General features: G+C 36.9%; 1 protein-coding gene across 10 annotated transcripts in view; it reads left to right on the top strand.

The window, feature by feature from the left end:
- The first annotated feature begins 12,192 nt into the window (after positions 1-12,192).
- The window catches only part of LOC144642836 (uncharacterized), an 88,533-nt gene continuing 80,312 nt past the window's right edge, over positions 12,193-20,413 (top strand). For 5 of the 10 annotated variants that reach the window (XM_078501935.1, XM_078501933.1, XM_078501936.1 and 2 more), the window contains exons 1-8: positions 12,193-12,554; positions 13,988-14,209; positions 15,291-15,516; positions 15,941-16,276; positions 16,615-16,938; positions 18,626-19,200; positions 19,327-19,517; positions 19,956-20,097. The gene's annotated coding sequence lies outside the window, so the exon portion shown is untranslated. Of the gene's footprint in view, positions 12,691-13,987; positions 14,210-15,290; positions 15,517-15,940; positions 16,277-16,614; positions 16,939-18,625; positions 19,201-19,326; positions 19,518-19,955; positions 20,098-20,413 lie in introns of all 10 variants that reach the window. The other 5 variants (XM_078501930.1, XM_078501928.1, XM_078501931.1 and 2 more) reach the window with 5 other exon arrangements.

Genomic DNA, 20,413 nt, shown 5'->3' with positions numbered 1-20,413 from the left:
TTGTATTTTTTTTCTCGTCTCTATTTGTTTTCTTCATTTCTGCTTTTGGTGATAACAACATCTGTGCTCTTGTGTTCATTGTCAACTGTGCACTTGGTAAAATAGAACTTATGGGCGAGGCGCTTTGAAACTAAGGGAAACTGGATGACTTCTTGATTGGTCTGGGGGCATGCCTTCCAGGAAATGTTCAATATTTATTCCTCTTGGGTCACTTCTCTATCATTCTGAGCAGTAATATGATGGCGCTTACGTTCTCTCGTTTTTTGGTTCAGTTGCAGGTTCTGAAGCAGCCGAGAAAGGTAACAATGAAACAGTTTGAATTTGAAATGTATCTTATTGCGAAGATTATATTTCATTGTTTCAATATTCTAACTGCTTTTTTCTCTTCGATTCATTTATAGATTCCAGAGCAATTGTGCATAGAAATGGTACCAATGAAACATTTCTACATTTTAATTTAAGTGCTAAACCTCAATAGTCATTACTAGCTTTAAGAAAGGATGCTTCACTCGAATGTAGCAATAAAGAACCCCTATTTTTGCGCGCTCTGCATGGCTCAAACAGCGGGTAGCGTTTTTGGCGAGAACCAAAATACTTAAAACAAAATACTTAAAACAAAAAAAACTTCGCACTGAACACGAACGAAAACTGACGCGACCTCAACACCACAAGAACAGTAAACGACAGAAAACATCTCGATCCTTTTGGGCTAGTTATCTAACTGTTCTAGTGTATACTTAAACTGCAGCTCGGTAAATATGCACCATTAGCCACTGAGGTGAATTGTTGTCAATTATTCATCTCCGAGTTACTCCCGCGCGAGAATTACAATCCCTGACAGGAATAAATAGCGTTTACTAATGGTGGATATAACCTCACCGCTTCGCGACTTTGTAAAATATTTACTACCAAGCCAAATTCACTTTGGTGAATTGATGTTAAGTATTTTATTGTTTAAATATTCTAATCGCTTTTCTTTTTCTCGATTCATTTTTAGATTCAGGAGCACTTGTTGAAGGTAACAATGAAACATTTTAAGATTTTATTCATATGGTAAACTTAAATAATTAGTATTTAATTAGCTTTAAGAAAGGATGCTTTTCTTATGAACGCACCACACCAGAAGTCCAAACCAAATTTCCTGGCGTCGGAATTAAGTTATTTGATGTATTACTTTTAAGCAGGAGCCCATTAAGCTAGCTATCAGCTCATTTCTTTTTTTTTTAGATATCAATGTCTACCTGTTTTGTTATACTTAAACTTTGCCCTTGGTACAATTTGGCATATCCTTTGTTTTATTATACATAACCATACATCACAACATGGGGTAGCCCTTATTCCCTAGGCAGTGCCTGTTAATGACAAGCAGTACAGGCAGTGTTCTTCGAAATCTAAAGATTTAAAATGACTCCCTCCTCTAAAATGAAGACAGTTAAAACTTATCATGTCAGAGATAGGATTTGTAAAACCGTAAGTGCATTTATTAATTGTCTACTGATGGGAAGTGATTGTTACTGTAAGTTAGCTCTCTTTGCTGAGTAACGAGTTTGTCGAATGTTCTGGATGCTACTCGGTACAAAAACCTGTCAAAAAACGTTTACTTTACAGAACCCCTGAAATGATATTTTAGTCATTTTGGTAGATGTTTCTCATTTAAAGCACCGTAGTTGCCACCATGGGACGGTTATCATTATGCGTGGCCTCCCGTTACATTACAAACTTTCTTCCCCCTGAGACTGGAAACCATACTTTTTGCCTGCTATTTATCGAAGACTTCGCTACCACAAACTTTTAAAAAAGTAGCAGTGATCTTTGTGGTGATTGTTGTAACTGGTGTTTCGAATCTCACAAGCATCGTTTTCAACACGTCAGTGATCCCTTTCCCCCTGAAATCAAAGCTGATTTATTTCCGATTGTGGTCATATATTCTATGTAGTTTTGTTTAAAATATACAGCTATATATCTATTTATAGTAAATCTCTTTTTTTATTAGAATATAAAAGGATGCTTGAAATTGAAAGAAGAAAAAATAGAGAACTAAAAGACGGTAAGGCCCTTTGTTTGTCAATTGAGTTCCAAAATACAAAGCAAAGTTTGTTGGGTCGAGCAAGTTCCTCTTAGTCAAAGCTAAAGCTTATCAACAACAACAAAAACAACATAAATGTAGATTACTTCGTAGAAAGTGCTTTGTACGGATTTTTATTCACGAGTTGCAAAACTTTGGAAAAACGAACGTTTTTCGTGAATAAAAATCCGTACAAAGCACTTTCTATGCTGTAATTTGATTATTATATATATAAGGAGAATTCCACCATTGTAAACTTGACGCGATTTTCTCATCAGTTAATTCATAAACCTTTGACATGTTACAGTTTGGCCGTAGAGGGAGGAAAATTAAAGCAGCAAAATGCACGCTTTCCAAGCGAAATCCCTTTTAACCAAATTCGAAAAATTACTGCCAACAAAACTTGTAGTTTGTAGCAAGTAGAATGTATCGGTTAGCAGTCGAGTAGTTTTTTTTTGAGTGACAAAAACCAATCAAAATACTGTACAGCGAGTCAAATCATTTTGCAGCAATGTAAGTGACGGCAAAGGAAAAATTGCCACAAGCTTAAGGGAGAATGGGGGTGGGGGATGGAGGTAAGAACTTTTCATACATTCTCTACTCTTTAATATATGAAATCTGAGCTCTCTTATAAAGGTAGGAACAATCGCTTCATTTGCCTTTTATTCCTCGCCATTTAAGTGTCGAGAGCTCAAGAAAATATTTCCCTCCTCTAACCCTTATCGCCGACCAACGGGTTCCCCAGTGGGTTTTTTCCTCATGCTTAAACAACTACGACCATTTGATTGTATTTAATTTTTTCTATATTATAACCGCTTTTATCTTTTATGTTCATTTTCAGACGTCGAAAGGCTCCAAGCAGGTAACAATAAAACATTTTTTTACATTTTTTATGGCGTAGAATGCCCATTGTTCTCGGGACATTTACTTACAGTTGGAAAAAGTGTATAAAAGTGTATTTAATATTCATCGATGATCCGAACGAGCTGTTTTCATTGGTTGCTATGAATGCGCGACAATACTCATTACTTCATGATGAGGCGGTAAACTAAACAATGAACTCGCCGCCGTTATTTAAATATCGAAACAACTCACAGCACGCGTGTGCTTTTTGTTCGTTTCGCAAAAGTCAAACATCCACGCATTAACTTAATAAAACAATTCTTTCACTGTTTGCAGTTTGTGCGCGCAAGCGAAAACGAACTATAAACAACCTATTTGTTCCGTCTTAGGATGCTTTTTAACTTTCGTGTATCCAGAACAGCCGGTGAGTGAATTTAAATAATGGTTGCCAAATGCATGAATGCTTAAAACGCGCGGACAAAAGAAGTGGTCCGACCACTGATTAAATCGCAGCGTCCAGTATCATGGTTGAAACGATGTCCCGTCTCTGCGCGTTTAAACTTTATTATGAGCATAGGCCCGTCATGATAAGAGAGATCGCGAAGCGTTTTTTTTTTTTACGCGATCTGGTCGGCTATTCGAATAAATCAGCTGGACTAAAAGTAAGCTCAGTTTTAAAATTCGCGGCAATTACGAATCATTTTACACACGAGTGGCTTTTTTGAATGGGTATTGTTTTAGCCTTGGTGACCATTGTTATTCGGTCTACAACTACAACTAGCAGTTTTCAAACCAAAAAGAACAGTGGTTCCCGTTAACCGATTTTTAATCTTTAAACATATTCTGGTAGAAAAAGGTTGGCGAAAATCAGCAGAACTTTTTAGAAATTTCCTTTTGAAAACAGCTTCCATACAAAAATAGGCCAATTTTGAAGTATTTTCAAGTGCAAAAGAACAGTCATTACACTTGTTCAATTTTGTTTATTTGAGCCTTAAAATGTTGATATAGCATTCCTCTTCAAAACGCCGCGCGTGGGTTGGTAGATTTTTACTTCTTGAAACCAGTTTAATCGACGCTACTGGGCCAATTTTGACGCTTTCTTCTCTTATTGTGAGCGCTCTCGCATTCAAATTTGCCGCTTCGCTGATAATGAATATTTAATGATGTCCATGCATTCTTCCCCATGAGTGAGTGACATAGTAATAAGCTCAGAGAAGTAAGACAACATCTCATCGATGCTAGAGATTCTTGACGTTGTTGAACATTCAGTGTTTTTCACTTTGGATGCGTCCAGTCTTTTTCTTTGAAGCCAAAGAGTTAAAAGGAATTTGAGTATATGTACGGATTTTTATTCACGAGTTGCAAAACTTTGGAAAAACGAACGAGTGAGCGAAGCAAAGCACTTTCTATGCTGTAATTTGTCTATTATATACATAACGAGAATTTAACCATTGTAAACTTGACGCGATTTTTCTCGTCGGTTAATTCATAAACCTTTGACATATTACAGTTTGACCGTAGAGGGAGGAAAAACAAAGCAGCAAAATGCACATCGCTTTCCAAGCGAAATCACTTTTAACCAAATCGAAAAATTACTGCCAACAAAACTCCTGAAAAAACTTTATTTAATTAAACACATTAATTGCGTTTCTTTTTAAAAGCAAAACTTTTGGTATCGCATCGAGAAAGCGTCGCTACAATAGAATCAACTAAACACGCAGGCCAATTTTGAACAAAATTGTGTCGTTTAGAGTCGCTTAGGAGTCGCTTAATTAAGCAATAATTGCGACGTAAATCCACATTCAGAAATACAATCTACTTTACCATGGTGTTCCCAAGAGTGCTTGAATATTCTTAGAAAGTCTGCGGATGCGTTGCAAGTTTGAACGAAATTCCTGTCCGCCGGCTTTGCTTTTATTAATTATCGACACTTCGCTTGACTTCGCTCCGCCTTTGAAGAATGATTTTTATCGTTATCATCTCATTACTGTATCCTTTCGGTTTTGCTTAGCGAGTTCCTGTTTTCTTGCCTTTCCAATAAAGCTCTCCAAAGACCAAGGTTTAATTTATTAAGGAACAAATCGTGTAGCCATGTTTTCCAAGCTTAAACTGCCGTCGGGAGAAAACTTGCCGCTCGCTGTTCAAGCTTGTTGGATTCCATTGGAGTTCGCGCGCTCTGATTGGTTGGGTCGTTCCACTCTAGATGCTGATTGGTTATATTTTTCACATGTGAAGAAAGCTATACGCGAAGCTGATTGGACGTATCGCTTTTCTCACATGTGAAATATAGCAAATATAGAAATCTATTTGCATGGTTTATTGCCCAAAATTCTCGCTATATATGTAATAAAGATCTATTTGCTTGACCACAAAAAAAAAAATATATTTTATTTTACAGCATAAAATATAACGAAAGCAAGACTGATAAAAATCGTAGACATGTACGTAATAATGGAAAAAGGCAGTTAATTTTATACGTGTTACGCCAAGCATGCCAAAATAGACTTTGTCAGTTGAATATAAATAATTAATATAAAAATTATCAGAATTAATTTATGGATATCTTTTTATTTGTTATTCATTAGAATTGGCGGAGCTCAAAATGGCCAAAACCTGCATTTCCTGTGCAAAAGGTTTGTAGCAAGTAGAATTTTTTGGTTAGCAGTCGAGTAGTTTACTATGGAGTGACAAAAACCAATCAAAATACTGTACAGCGAGTCAAATCTTTTTGCAGCAATGTAAGTGACGGCGAAGGAAAAAAATTGCCACAAGGGGGGGGGGGGGGTGGGGGTGGAGGTAAGAACTTTCCAATGGTGATAAGAGGAAAACTTGAAAAAATAACAACATGACAACACAGCCTAACACAACAACTACCGCACAACTGCAACCCTTTGATTGTCAGATTTTATTGTTTCAATTTTCTAACTGCTTCTTTTTCGGTTTATTTTAAGGTATTGCAACAGTTGTCGTTGAAGGTAACTATGAAACATGTAACATTTTTTTATATATGATAAGCCTCAGATAAGTAAGACAACATCTCATCAAAAAAGTTCGAGTAAGGAGAGGCAATAATGGGAAAAAAGAACTTTACAGACGTAACTTATTCAGTGTTAAAAAAATAATCCGAAACAATCCGTAACTAGTGTTGTATTCCAAATATTATGTCCAGACAAAATGTTGTTTATGTCCAGGCATGTTCATTTGATAACTCCGTTGAGAGGTTCCGTACCAGGTACAAAGTTACACTTATAAGATTTTAGAGGGAAGTTTGCATACGGCTTTCCACAAGTTGCTCGGCAACTTTTCATGTTTCGAGCAACTTTTTTTTTTCCACTCGAGGAACTTGTTGCATTTTGAGCAATTTCCATACCGAAGATCTCTGGAGATTATCCGAGTGTTGTTCAAAGGCAATACGAACGTTTCCCAAGATTTACGAAGATTGCCGAAGATTTTCGAGGAACATCTGAAGACGTTTCAACTTTTGGCTCATTCTGCATTAAAACATTTCCAAACTCGTCATCAAACATGACGTCATTGATGTTTTCTCAGTTAAAGAAATCCTTATTATATAACATATTTTCCCCTTAATATGTTATTTAGATACTTCTTTTGCTGTAAACTTGCGTAAAACTGTTTAGAAATTTTACCCTCAAAGGGAAATAAGCCTGTAAATTCTCTTGATTAGAAGCAGCTTGTCGTTTTTTTAGCAACTTTTATTATCGAAGCAACTTTTTTTATTTTTGGAGCAACTTTTGAGCAACTTTTTTAGAAATTAGAGGCAACTTTTTGGGAAATCTCGAGCAACTTGTGGAAAGCCCTAGAGTTGCTTGTAAAGGTAGGAACAATCGCTTAATTCGCCCTTTTGTTCCACGCCATTCAATTGTCGAGAGCTCAAGAAAATATTTCACTCCTCCACCCCTTTTTCGCCGACCAACGGGTTCCCCAACTATCAGTGGTTTTTTCCCCCATTTGATTGCATTTATTATAATTGTTTCTAAATTATAACCGTTTCCATCTTTTATGTTCAATTCCAGATGAAGAAAGGCTCCAAGCAGGTAACAATAAAACATTTTTTTTTTTACATTTTTGACATAATAAGCTCAAATAAGTAAGACAACATCTCATCGATCCTAAAAAAAAGTTGGAGTTAGGAGGGGCTGACTTACTTTATTGGTCTATGCCTCCATCAAACGTTTTCTTGACGTTGTTAACCATTCAGTGTTTTTCACTTTGGATGCGTCCTGTCTTTTTCTTTGAAGCCAAAGAGTTAAAAGGAATTTGAGTATATGTTTATGAGTTTGTCAAATAGTGATAAGAGGAAAACTTGAAAAAATAACAACATGACAACACAGCCTAACACAACAACTGGCCGCACAACTGCAACCCTTTGATTGTAATTTACTGTTTCAATACTCTAACCGCTTCTTTTTTCGGTTCATTTTAAGGTGTTGTAACTGTCGAGGAAGGTAACTATGAAACATGTAACATTTTTTTTATATGATAAGCCTCAGATAAGTAAGATAATACTAAGATAATACGAAAGAATAGCATTTCTTTAAATTCCTGAAAAAGACAGAGCGTGTATCCTGAAACAAAATAAGAACTTAAGTTGCTCCGTGACCGATGGAAACCCATTTATTGTTTGTGGTTTCTGCGGTCTGAAGTTCTCTCATGTGATTGGCTAGACACAAACATTCCAGACATATTTTTAGTGTTCACGCTTTTATAAGAAGGAGTGTAATAATATTAATTTTAGTTGTTAAAGACAGAGAGTTAAGTAGATAACAAATTGTTTGTCCAACAGGTGTAACCAGTCGAAAAAGACAGAAAAAGACCAGAAACGACGGTCTTATTGATGCGCTGCATCCTGGACTATATTTAAAAGGTAGTTCATAACATTAACGATTTTTTGTTTATATTTGCAAATGTCCTCGCAAACAAATTCAAGCATGTTACTAGTTTCACCGTAAAGCTGACCACCCACAAGTAACTGGCACATCAATCCAGGTGTTACGTTTCATTCCAGCTTGAAACAACGCCATTAGACGTCATGTTTTTTATCAAAAGTCAATCAATACAGAATAACTTGGTTTTTCATTTCTGTTTGAACTGTGTTAAATGAAAAAAAAATGGAAAGTTAAAAAACAAAAACAAAGCAAAAAACAAAAACAAGGATGGTGTCGACTGACGAAGATTAAGAGAGATTATTATATGGCTACAATAGTACGCGCGCTCTGATTGGCTGCTGAGCGGGCATTATTTTCTTGTAATGACCGGGCATTATGAAATTGTTTTTTTGAGTTCTGAGTAAAAGCTACTAGCGAGGGGGCAAAAACAACAAAAAATGCCGACAAAATATAACTTTTCTTTTCAATAACTGAAAGAAAAATATAAGCATACCGATACTTCTTTAGTATGAGCGACGAAGAGAGCCACAGAGAGCGAGTTTTACCTCCAGTGTTTTTTCCCTTGATTATACTCTTTTTGAATAGTGCTTAAAGGCCATATAATAAATAACTTATTAACCTCGTCCGTTCGGTCATTACAGGGGAATCTCAGACCTCGACCTTGATGTATTGACCTCGCTGTCGCTCGGTCAAAACATCAAGGCCTCGGTCTGAGATTCCCCTGTAATGACCTCACTCTCGGTTAATAAGTAGTATTTAATAGCAACAAACGTACCTAATACGTATAAGATGGCAAACACTTTTCACTGCACGTGTTTTCTAAATTTAACTGCTTGCAAACAGCTTAATAAGAAATGCTTAGGGTTGGCACATGACGCACATCTGCATCGAAAGTAAATCTTCGCCTCCGCATATAATCTGCCGTCATTTTCCATAATTGAAGTATTTCTCAGAATTCATTCAGTTAAATAAAACGGAACAAAACAAACACTTTGAGAAAGATAGATGTCCGGTACCTTTGTATGATTGTTAATGACTTCTAAGCGAATGTGCAAATCCTTTCGAAAATGAGTAGCTCCGATGAGAAGAGAACTAAATAATGTTTGCTCACTCAATCTGACTGAGTTTCTCATCGATCGCCAAAATCGCCGTGTTTACGATCATTTTCAATGCCATGAGAACCATCTCTTGAAACTATTTTTAGTCAAAAACCTTGCATTTGGTAGTCATTTTTCAAAATTCACAACGTTTTAAAAACCCATGTCTTGGACTGGTTTCTTTCAAATCAAAGAAACTGATTTTCAATCAGCAAAAGCGGCCATGTTTACTTGCCTGGATGTCAAAGATGACATGGCTAAGTAACCAAGCCTTCAAAGCTATAATCACCTCGCGCGGGGTGAATAAATTATAGCCTCATAATCCGAGCTTCTTGACCAATCAGAATGCTTCAATTCTTTGAAATTATACTAATAAAACAATTATTCTGCTCAATCTTGCAAATATTGTCTGATTTTCAGCCAACACGGCCTACGGTCTCGGCGATTCCACAGGAAAATTTATTGTTAAATATAATAATACACTGGACCATAATAACAATAAAAAATAAACAACTATATAACATTTAGTAACATTTAAATTTGCTGTAAATTTTTTTTCTTGTTTTAGGAAAGAGAAAAGTAAAGCCAGTAATCAGAACAGATCTTTAGGATTTTGTAATCTAGGTAGGCTTTTGAATTTTCTATTTTTTGTTAGTACCGTTTTTACTCAAACAAGCGCCGCCCCCGAATAAGCGCCGCCCTCGAATAAGCGCCGCATTTGGGACAAAAAGTAAATAAGCGCCGCAGACACGATGCGGCGCTTGTTCGAAGAATTCCGTTTAACTAAAAATAGCACTTAACAATGCAACTCTGAAACAGCCTTGGAAATTTCTTTTCATCAAAAGCAATGTTTTGCAGCTCGAGTTAGTTCTGTTTACGTTTTGAAGGCCGTGAACTTTATCGGGACAGCAAGCGCAACTACCTTCTTCCGTAAGAGACGAATACTGACAATCAAAATGGCCTTTTTTTAGTGACTGTAGAAGTTTCGTCTAGATGACATTGTTTGTGGCGTCCAATTTTTAAGTAAGCGCCGCCCTCGAATAAGCGCCGCACATGAGGGGCGAAAAATTTAATAAGCGCCGCGCGCTTATTCGCGCTTATTAGTATTTACGATAGTGAACTATACGCAATCGCGTACTTCTGTTTTAGAGACTCAAGCCTTCACTACAATTTGTTAATTCTACAACTCATACCTCGGGTAAAACATAGAGAAGATCAACTAAGGCTGAACTGAGTACAACAGACTGCGATGTGTTTGAACTAACTGGAAAAGTGGCCAACGACAGGAGAAGATGGAGATCTCTGATAGAAGACCCTTGAAGTTTACCAAAGCCATGTTTAACAACGTCACGGCCCAAACGTCACTCGACTAACAAAATGAAATACAACTTTTTGATTTAAATTAGAAACACACAAACTGTACTCGCCCTGGCGATTACTCTTTTATGTATATTACATAGTTATCATTACTTGCTCTGCCACTGAATAAAATAAGAGAAAGATCTCTCACTACTTTGTTATTATTTTAGAACTCCTTTCCCATTTAGACAACAAAATTTAAAGGTATTAAATCGCGACATTTCTACCGATCTCGGTCATTATCAAGTAAGTGTAAGAAATGAAATTTACATAGATATATATAGCTATAAAGAGGTAAAAATGTGCGAGAAATATTAATGAAGTAGCAATATGTAAACATGTATGTTAAAAGAATTTATAAAGTAGAATAGAGTAAGGGTAACAAATCGCGACATTTCTACCGATCTCGGTCATTATCAAGTAAGTGTAAGAAATGAAATTTACATAGATAGCACAAAGAGGTAAAAATGTGCGAGAAATATTAATGAAGTAAAATGTGTAAACATGAATGTTAAAATAATTTTATAAAATAGAATATAGTCAGATTGTACATTGAGACTTGATGTCAATTCGTGAATAAAAATAGTAATAATAATAAAACAATTTTGAAATGATAAATAAGGGATTCTTGGTTTACGGACCAATGTTTATTCCAGAAACATTCAAGATTTTCAAAGAATACCCGCAATAAAGCGTACTTTTACAATTATCCAAAGAACCCTTCTTATCTCCCGTTGTACTCGTTGGTATTTCACCGATAGGTACCACTAGTATAACAAGACAGCCTTATATGCAGGAGCGCTTATAATCGTAATATCATAGGTGACAAATTACTCCTCTATTTTGGCGCGAAATTTTAACGTTAATTTATAATTTCACATGTGAAATTATAAAATTGCCATGGCAACGTAGTTAGCGGCAAGATGGCGTCCATAATAAAGATGTTTTAAAGCCTAAACTTTGTACATTTTCGCTTGAATTTCATCTTAGCCAGCTAGCCCTGGCGTGTAATAAAACTGATTAAATAAAACTGATAAAACTGATCAAAACGACTTCTAGACTTAAGCCAATTACATGAATGACATCGAGCAGATTTTTGAGCGCGAGCGTTTTACACGGGCACCGTTTTCAGTTCATTCTAGACGAACTACGGTCATAATGTGACAGTTGATTCATCTTTGAAACTTCTTTTTAACAGCAAAAAGATATCTCTAAAAGTTTTCTTCAAAGACTAAAAACCTTGCGAATTTGAGCAAAATGTATGCTTTCAACCGAGTTTCAAAGATCGGAATTCGCGATGCAATATACCAGTCAAAAACCTACGATTGCAAGCGTAATTTGTCACCTATGATATTAAAATGTAATCAAATGGTATACCTCGTGAAATTAGGAAATAATTTCACGCGCATTTTAGTCACCATTTGATTTTACCAATACTTATTTTACGGTCGCGTTGATTTTTTTTTTCACGACCTCGCAAACTTCTCTCTCCCAGCACCACTGTTTCATCGAAAATTAAGTTCCAAGAAATTGTCAATTTACTGCAAGCTTCCCATACTTTTTACATCCTTGCTGATATTCACGTCACAACTGGCACTATTTAATACTAGTAATAATTATGGATTAGCGGAGTGCGCTCGAGACAATTTTGTCTGCCTTTTATTTGCCCGCTTTACACGAATGTACATTTGCTTTTAAGTGTATATGACACGAAATGTTTTATTCCGTTTTATGTTCGTTTAATATGTATAAAGAACGGTTTCAGTGGTTAAAATCTTTCAAAACTTTTTGAAATGCCTTTTTTCCCGCTCAAAATACGCGCTATTTTAGCGAAAATTTTGTCATAGCGCGCGGCATGGCCGGCACGCGGCCAAAAGGTACGTCACGTGATCTTTGTAACATCTACTTGTTTGGTGAATTTTCAAGATGGCTGAGAGTGGATCAGTGGAGGGCAGGGTGGAGGGAAACCGATTCGAAAAGGTGGACGATATTGTGTTGCTGGGGCGCCAAACAAGCAAAGTTGTAAGAACACAAGTTACACAACGGGAATTAAAATGCATTAGTTCCCAACCGATCCATCGCGTCGACTTTGGCGAGCCTGTCAACAAGCACGCGGCCTTGTGCTCGGCTCACTTTGAGCAGAGCTGTTACTCGACGAGTTTATCATTAGAAGGAATGGAGGAGTGGAAGAGAAACAAAGTTCTAATAAAAGGATCGATCCCGACAAGGCACACCGTTCTGCAGACAATTCCAAAAGACCCATCAGATTGTAAAAGGAGACAAGTAAGCAAGTTAACCACAGGCGACCCAAGCTCACGATGTGAAGAGTTCAAATAATACTCTTTTGAAGTACGCGAAACGTGACTCTCGCCTGGTGGCATATGGAGGTGTTGTGTTACAACGATTTGTATTTATGAAGGTTTGTATGGGACAAAACGCTTTCGGAGCGATTTTACAATACTGAGCCACTTATTTACATATCTCTGAACGCTCTAAGAACAAAGCATAGTATAACAAAAGGAACCATTCAAATTCAATGAGATACAAATAAGTGGCCTGGCATTCTACAGTTTAGCCACGCTTTCGAATTTATAGCTAAATATAATGATAAAAATTATTTTGACAATATAATCAACTTCCCTCGATGTCTTGTTGTTAGATCTGTTGTTATCTCGGTTCTCAGGCCGATCCGAGGCGTTTTAAGCGAGTTATGCCATTTCGGATAACTCGCTTAAAACGCATCGGATCGGCTCGAGAAGCGAGATAACAACAGATTTAACAACAAGACATCGAGGAAAGTTGATTTTGTTGTCAAAATATCATTATATTAAGCTATAAAGTCAAAAGCATTTTTGCCATACACACCTTTATAAATATGAATCATTGTAGCACAACACCTCCATATGCCACCAGGCAAGAGCTCGAGTCACGTTTCGCGTATTTCAAAAGAGGATTATTTGAACTCTTCACATCGTGAGCTTGGGCCGCCTGTGAGTTAACTTGTTGTTGTTGCTAAGCTGTTCTTCCGCAGTATTGAAGCTTTCAGACTGTTTGGTTTTTTGGTGCACAGTTGTCCGAGTGTAGTTTGTGTTTGCTTTTTCCTTGCCTTTAACAACTGTTTCAGAAACTCACAAATGATTTAGGCTTTTAACAACAACTGTTGATATATGCATGCACAAAACCAACTTGAGTGAACCAGAAACCACAAATATTAATTGTAGGCTTAAATGATAAGCGGTTAAGCCCTAGAATAGGAAAGTAATAGGTTTTCGTATTTTTAGGATCTATAGATTTAGAAACTTTACTTTTCTCGTGAAAGGAAAGCTTCTGATCGAAAATACAAGCTATAAATGGTGTAATTTGTATTTAACTAATGCACCTATCAATGGTTTGCCCCAGGATTGGTGGGGTAGGCAACCCACGGGAATTTGATATCGTGAAGCTCTCCCAGGGAAGGGATTTTGACATCTAAAATGGTCTGCTGGGTTAGAAATTTAAGAGGAGATATGTGAAATTTGACATTCGCTAGGTGCCCAGGGGTGGGGAATTTGACTCTGGATTCCAAAAAATGTCAAATTCCCCTGAGGTTGCCCCCCCCCCCCCACATCCTGGGGCAAACCATTGATAGGTGCATAAGGTAAGCTTCCTGAAAATAGCCCATACCAAATAAGCTGTCAATTATTTCAGCCAAAAAATGTTTTGTTCTTTCTTTGTAGCTGAGTCTGAGTTTGAGCCAAGCCGAGCAAAGAGGAAGAAAAGGTTTCATGCAAAAAACATCAACTGCATTGACAACCGTAGATACAGCACCAACAGTGACCACACCAGCAGTAGCCATAGCAGCAGTGTCAGCAGCAGTGACAGTTGAAACAGATGCACCAGCGGAGGAGAGCGGAGATTTCACGTAGGGGCCAAATGTTTCATCTAAAATTGGGTTTTTGGTGAGATTTTCAATAACTTTGTTGATGTTAATCTTCTGCTTGCGAAACTTGTAGGTTAACATAAGACAACATATCAATCATTTTGAAAGACTTGCGTGTAGAACTTGTCACCATATGACGCCAAAATAATTATTGATGACGTCATGTTTTTTCTGAGAAAAAAGTTTGGAATTGTTTCAATTTTTCTACTGTTTGAGATAGAGTGCGTCAAGAGAAGTTGAAAACCTAAAACAGTATGTACATACGACAAATACTGGATGAGATATGACATTTTGAAGTTGGAAAAATTTAGAATCAATAAGTGGGACCTCCCCCCTTTGGTAATAAACCTAAATTTGACCGCCTTTTTGTCTTAATATCAGTTCAATTAACATTGTACATTGGTTGTGTTAAATGTAGAAAAAGAGAGGGAAAAGAACATTTACTAGGTTGATATGTGACACGCGTTCTGCATCCTGCTAGGATCAGCAATGTTGAAATCATCAAGTGTGTTGTAAATAATAAAGATGGTTGATATGTGGCGCGTCACATATCAACCTAGTAAATGGCCCAGCTCACCACGAGTCTGTCGTAGCTCAGTTGGTTAAAGCGCCCAACCGGTATCTGAGAGGCCATGGGTTCGATTCCCGTCAGAGACACAGAATTTTTCTTTGTCCCATGCTCGTGTCATTGTTGAAAAATAATTCATCTTCATTTAGATTATTTATGATATCACCGAGCTTAAAATTTACCATCTTTATTATTTACATCATGTAATATTTACGTGACACATGAAGGTGGTCTTTGAATGTACTGAAGTTATATGTACATGGCCAGTCATAGGCCAAAATTTGAGAGCTTCTTGTCACAATGGCAAGCTGGAATAAGCTTTTTGTTGTTGTTGTTGTTGGTGGTGTTTTAGTGCTGTGATACACATTGAACTTCATGTTTATGTTACTTATCCAAATTGTCAGAAATGAGATGTAATTTTGGCAGGTTGACATTGGTTTTGAACCAGTTAGCCAAACCTAAAAAGATAAATATTTATTGTAGTGACATCTTTTTCAACATCTTGAAAACTTTTTCTTGTTTTCTATTATAGAAAATTCCTGACACTGAGTAAGAAAATGAAACAACCTGGGAACCCCAAGAAGATGATCAAGACCACTACACCTGGTTAACTGTAGCACTGGTCCAGAGACTACTGACAGTGAACCAGTAAAGAGTGAAAATGACTGGGAACCACAAGGTGATTCTACAGAAAGTGGAGCTACTGAAGAGATCGAGAACGATGAAGTGTCAGAGGAATCTTCCCAGCAAAATATCAGGTGGTGTCAGACTTTCCGTGATAAGATATATCTATACCATTTTGTTCTTTGTTTAAAATTCAAAATTCAAATAAATTTGTAAATTTATAGGTTTATACAAGCATATTTTTTCCATCTGATGAGTCATGGTGAAATTGTATGGGATTGGCAATTTATGGTTGCCAAAGATATTTCTTAACTTAAAATACTGTGTACTATGTTGGTGATTAGTTGTGTGCATTTTTCAAACCAGTTTTGTTTTAGATTATTAATTATGATAATGAATATGAGACAATGGAAAATAAAGACAAAATCAACTGGTTTGAATACTTGTAAACAAATTTATATTATTAAAACATGATTTCCTTCTCAGAAATGTTGATATCATAAATGTGCTTTTGAAGATTTTAATTTAATGCCAACTTTTTTTGCTTCTACTCTACAGCATTGATCCTGAACACCAGAATATGATGAACCTAAATTCATTGTATTTTATCGAATGCATCTGAACCTGTTTACACTTTTTTGCTTTAACTGCAAATGGAACAGTCCATCTACATCAATGCGACAAGATGGGACCATGGTGACCGTCACCCAGAGTTGTCTGCACTGCAACAAAGAATTTTTGTGGAGATTCCAGCCACTCATCCTCGAAAGAGGGATTGAAAGAGGCAGCATGGAGTGGTGATGGTCGCTTTGACTCAATGGGACATTCTGCTAAATATGGCGATAACACAATGTTCTGCACAACTGAATGAAAATTGAAAGAAAGTTAGTCCAAGTAAGTGTGCACACCACTGTGTATTGTTTTCAAAATTCCTGTTTTAAAAAAAGGGACAACTAAATTCCTGTTTCCAAAAAAAGGGACAACTAAATTCCTGTTTCCAAAAAAAGGACAACTAACAAAAGCAAAATTTATTGACCAAGTTTTTTTTTCCTATTTTACTCCTTTTAACCTAAAATTCACTTTACCAAACACAAATTTAACAGTTGATTAACAAAGACAAACTGTATCATCAGTAAAGGATACATTCAACATACATTTCCATAATGCTGTACTTTATCTACAGCTGTACGTGTATACCAATATCAACAATGCCTTCCTGTTCTATTACTTAGGCCAATGAAGCAGGAAGCAGTCATGGAACTGAAGTAGAAGTGGCAAAGAGATGTTTTCAATATCTTCAGCAGCTTGGTTTGTCAATTTCCATCTTTGTGCCAGTTAAAACAAAGGCTGTGAGCTAATCAAAGACTGGATAAAGGAAGTACGTCGCGCCATCTACTGGTGTGCTACATCAACAAAAGCAGGTTTCCAGGCCCTAATAATAGCAAAGTGGAAGTCATTCATCCACCATGTTTCGAACAAAAATAGCAACCATCCAGATAAACTGTACAAAGAGTGCAACCATGGAGTTCTGGAACCCAGAAGATGGATTCAAGTTGGTAAGAACCCTTTTTGAGGAAGGGGTGGTGGTGGATGATTAAATACAAATTTTTGTGTCTAGTGTGAAGCGCAGACACAATGCTATAACGCTAAAAAATTGGTTAAGTACATCATAAACAGCAAATTATGATGTCATGCTTACCAAGTTACACTAAGGTTTCTCATACGTGTCAGCATACACAAAGTATTTTGCAGTATTCTTCTTTGGGTAATAGTAATCGTTAATCACTCGTTATCGTAATCACTTATAACCCGAAGTAAACAACCGATGACAACTGGTCGTAAGCTCATAAAGGCGCCCTTTACTTTGTTTAGCCTGTTTTGTATGTCCACACCAGTACCGCCGTCCTGGCAAAGCATACTTCCAAGGTATGTGAAATTGTTGGTGTAAGAAATATCCTGTCCTGCTACCCTGATCTTTCACAGGGAGGAGACATTCAAACACATAGCTTCTGTCTCCGTCAAGCTTATCTTCAGGCCAACCTGGGCACTGAACAGGCTGAGCCGGTCGATCTTTTCTTGAATGTGGTGACCAGTGTGTGACAACAAGGCTATATCGTCCGCAAAGTCAAGGTCCTCGAGTGTAGAGAAAGGGGTCCATCGTATGCCTCTACGCTGATCTTCCATAGTGCGACGAAGGACCCATTCGATAGCAATGTTAAATAGCACGGATGACATGACACATCCCTGGCGTACACCGGTTTTGATTTCGAAGCTCAATTCCCCCTGACAAAAACAGCATGTGAAGTTCGAATAGAAGCATTTGATGATATTAACAATGCGTTGAGGAATGCCATGCGCTCTCAATATCTGCCAAAGACTGTCCCTGTGAATGCTGTCAAACGCTTTCTCATAATCGATGAAATTCACAGAAACTAAAGAAATACATTAAGTGTATCGGAGCGAAGTTCTCCAGACTACTTCAAGGAGATGAAACAGGAGAATTTAACCAAATTTAACTTAATTCAACCAAGCTTGTTCAAAAATAAGATTACGCCATCGAGCGCAAGCTAGCGCACGCTGTGAATTAATCCAAATATAGTTATTGTGATTGGTTAAATGTTTCTCGTGATTTTTCAAATATGGTACTTAGTGTAAACCAATGTGCAAACGCTTTGTACAATGTGAATCATAAAGAGTTACATGTTTCAACCCTAATGGGTTTCTGTTAGCGTCTACTAATAGACAAATACATGTAGTAGATCCTAAATCAACTAATCAGAGCGCATGCTTTACTTAGGTTGTGCTACAAAAAAAATATGCTATGTCCTCAGATAGCCTTCCTTGATCACCTTGCACCTGTTTATTATTTCTACCCGTATTTCTCAGCTGCTACACTGTTGAAGCTTGATATTTTCACCTTTTCTCCACACCTTTAGTCTATGCCAACAAAATCCTAATTAATGCGCTGCCGTGACCGAGCAATACAATAATGCACAAAGCAATAAAGCTCAGCACTAGACACATTTACGCAGTGCAGACCTATTTTTAATTATAGGTATGTACATTGTACCATACCTGAATCAAAATTTCTTCCAGGGGGAGGGGGTGGGGTATGCCAGAGGGTGCTTCTTACCCAATAATCCAAAATATGATACTTTTTGAAGGACAAACCTAGAATACCTAAAATTCTGAAACTAAAGTTTTTATGCTGTCTGAAAGTTGTTTTTATATTTTTTTTTCTAGGAACTTTGGCATATGACAAGCTAAGTAGCCTCTTGTTCAAAACTGCACTTCTCAATGACATTAAGAATTTATCCCCAGGCACGCAAACAAGTTGCTTAGAAGGCGTCCATGCCACCTTAAATTACTGGCATCCAAAGTTAATTTGTTACTCTTTGAGGGGATCTTTCTGTAGGTATGTTTGCACAAAAAAAGTATGGATGATCATTATTGACAGAAATAGTACTCAGGCATCAGTTATGTTATTTAATTTTGTGGTTGTTTCTATAACTACTGTGTACAATGTTCACTGGTTTAAATACTGAGACAATCATTTATGCACATCCAAAAGGTATGAAATAAACATTTTAACAAAAGTTGCTGCTGAATATATCGTGAAATCAAAATGATGCTAATTTGTTACACACTCCATCCTCTCTTTCTTCTCCAGGCACATATTGGCCATCTTGCACTTCAACGAAAACATTTACAGGGAGACACAGGTGTCGAAGGATGGAAAAGAGTACATAAGAGTCACCTATCCAAAGTTCAAACTTGTGAAGAGGTTGTTTGAGAAGTGGCTTCTCTACCCACTTACAGTAAGAAATAAACTACCACGTTAGACTAACTATTCAGTTCAAGTACAAATTTTAAAGGAGCATCTCTGTATCATAATTTGTTTATAAATCAAATTGGTAGTAATACTGAATATGACTTATTCTTAGGTTATGTCGACAAGCTGAAACACCTGCTGTTTACTCTACCAAAATGCGAAATGGAGAAGGTATTACAGAAGTACTCTTCAAAGACACCCGAATCTCTGAATAGGCAGTTCCTGGATAGATTAAGAAAGGAAGAAGCTGTGTTGAGCTTTAAAGCTAGGAAGCAAAAGAAAAAAAATCACTTTTTCCATCAAGTAAGTTTCTAGTTGCAGTCTTCATTACCATATTCTGGCTTAAAACAAAAATATTAACTTAAGTTAAGTTGAATTGATAACTCAAACCTCCCATCAACTGGAACCTTTTCCGATTCCCATCCAAATTGTTTTCTTACACATTTTTCTTGTGATTACTTAACTCCGGAGATCTTAAACTTTTTCGATTTCCCTTGAAGATTCAAGATATCAAGATTTAACGGTACTGCTTTTCTTGAGGTGTTAACAAGACCTCCTAAATGGGGCCAACAACAGGACACAACCCAAAAAAAAAAACACAAGGCAAAGATTAACTTCATAACAAACTGAGAGTTATTTATTTCAAAATATCTATAGATGTACACATCTCTGTATAAAATTATGCTATCTAAAGTATGCAAAGTATTTTATTATACCAGCAAATTTTTGATCATTATACAGGCGCAGAACAAAGTGTCTTGCAGCAGAATACTGCCAGTTCATCAAGCCGTGGTAGGAAGACAAGTCGCAGAGGACGCCCCAGAAAAAAAATGATCTAGAGTTTGTGAATAAAGTGACAATTTTAAATCCCACACTTTAGAGGGTATGATCTAGTTTTTGTAAAAATATACATTTAGTTTCAATTTTAAAACCCACTCTTTGGAGGGTGTGTCCTAGTTATTTGTGAACATACCTCTTTTGAAGGTATTTTTAAACATATGTAGCTTCTTGGAACCAAAATTAAGCTGTCCCGGGTAGGCGAGTTTTCCCTAGCAGAGCGTTCACAAGGCGCTAGGGCTACCCTGGCGCTAGCGCTCAGCTAGGGTTACCCTCCAGTTTACCCTAGTGCTAAGGTAACCCTTCACAGTGGTCAAACGCAAAAGTTGACGTCACATCCGGTCCGCCTCGACCTATTGACT

Source organism: Oculina patagonica, chromosome 2, assembly GCF_052425735.1.
Source record: "Oculina patagonica isolate OP01 chromosome 2, crgOcupat, whole genome shotgun sequence".
Classification (NCBI taxonomy): Eukaryota; Metazoa; Cnidaria; class Anthozoa; order Scleractinia; family Oculinidae; genus Oculina; species Oculina patagonica.
Note: the sequence above shows the minus strand (reverse complement) of the source record. Positions and strands in the feature narration are given on the sequence as shown.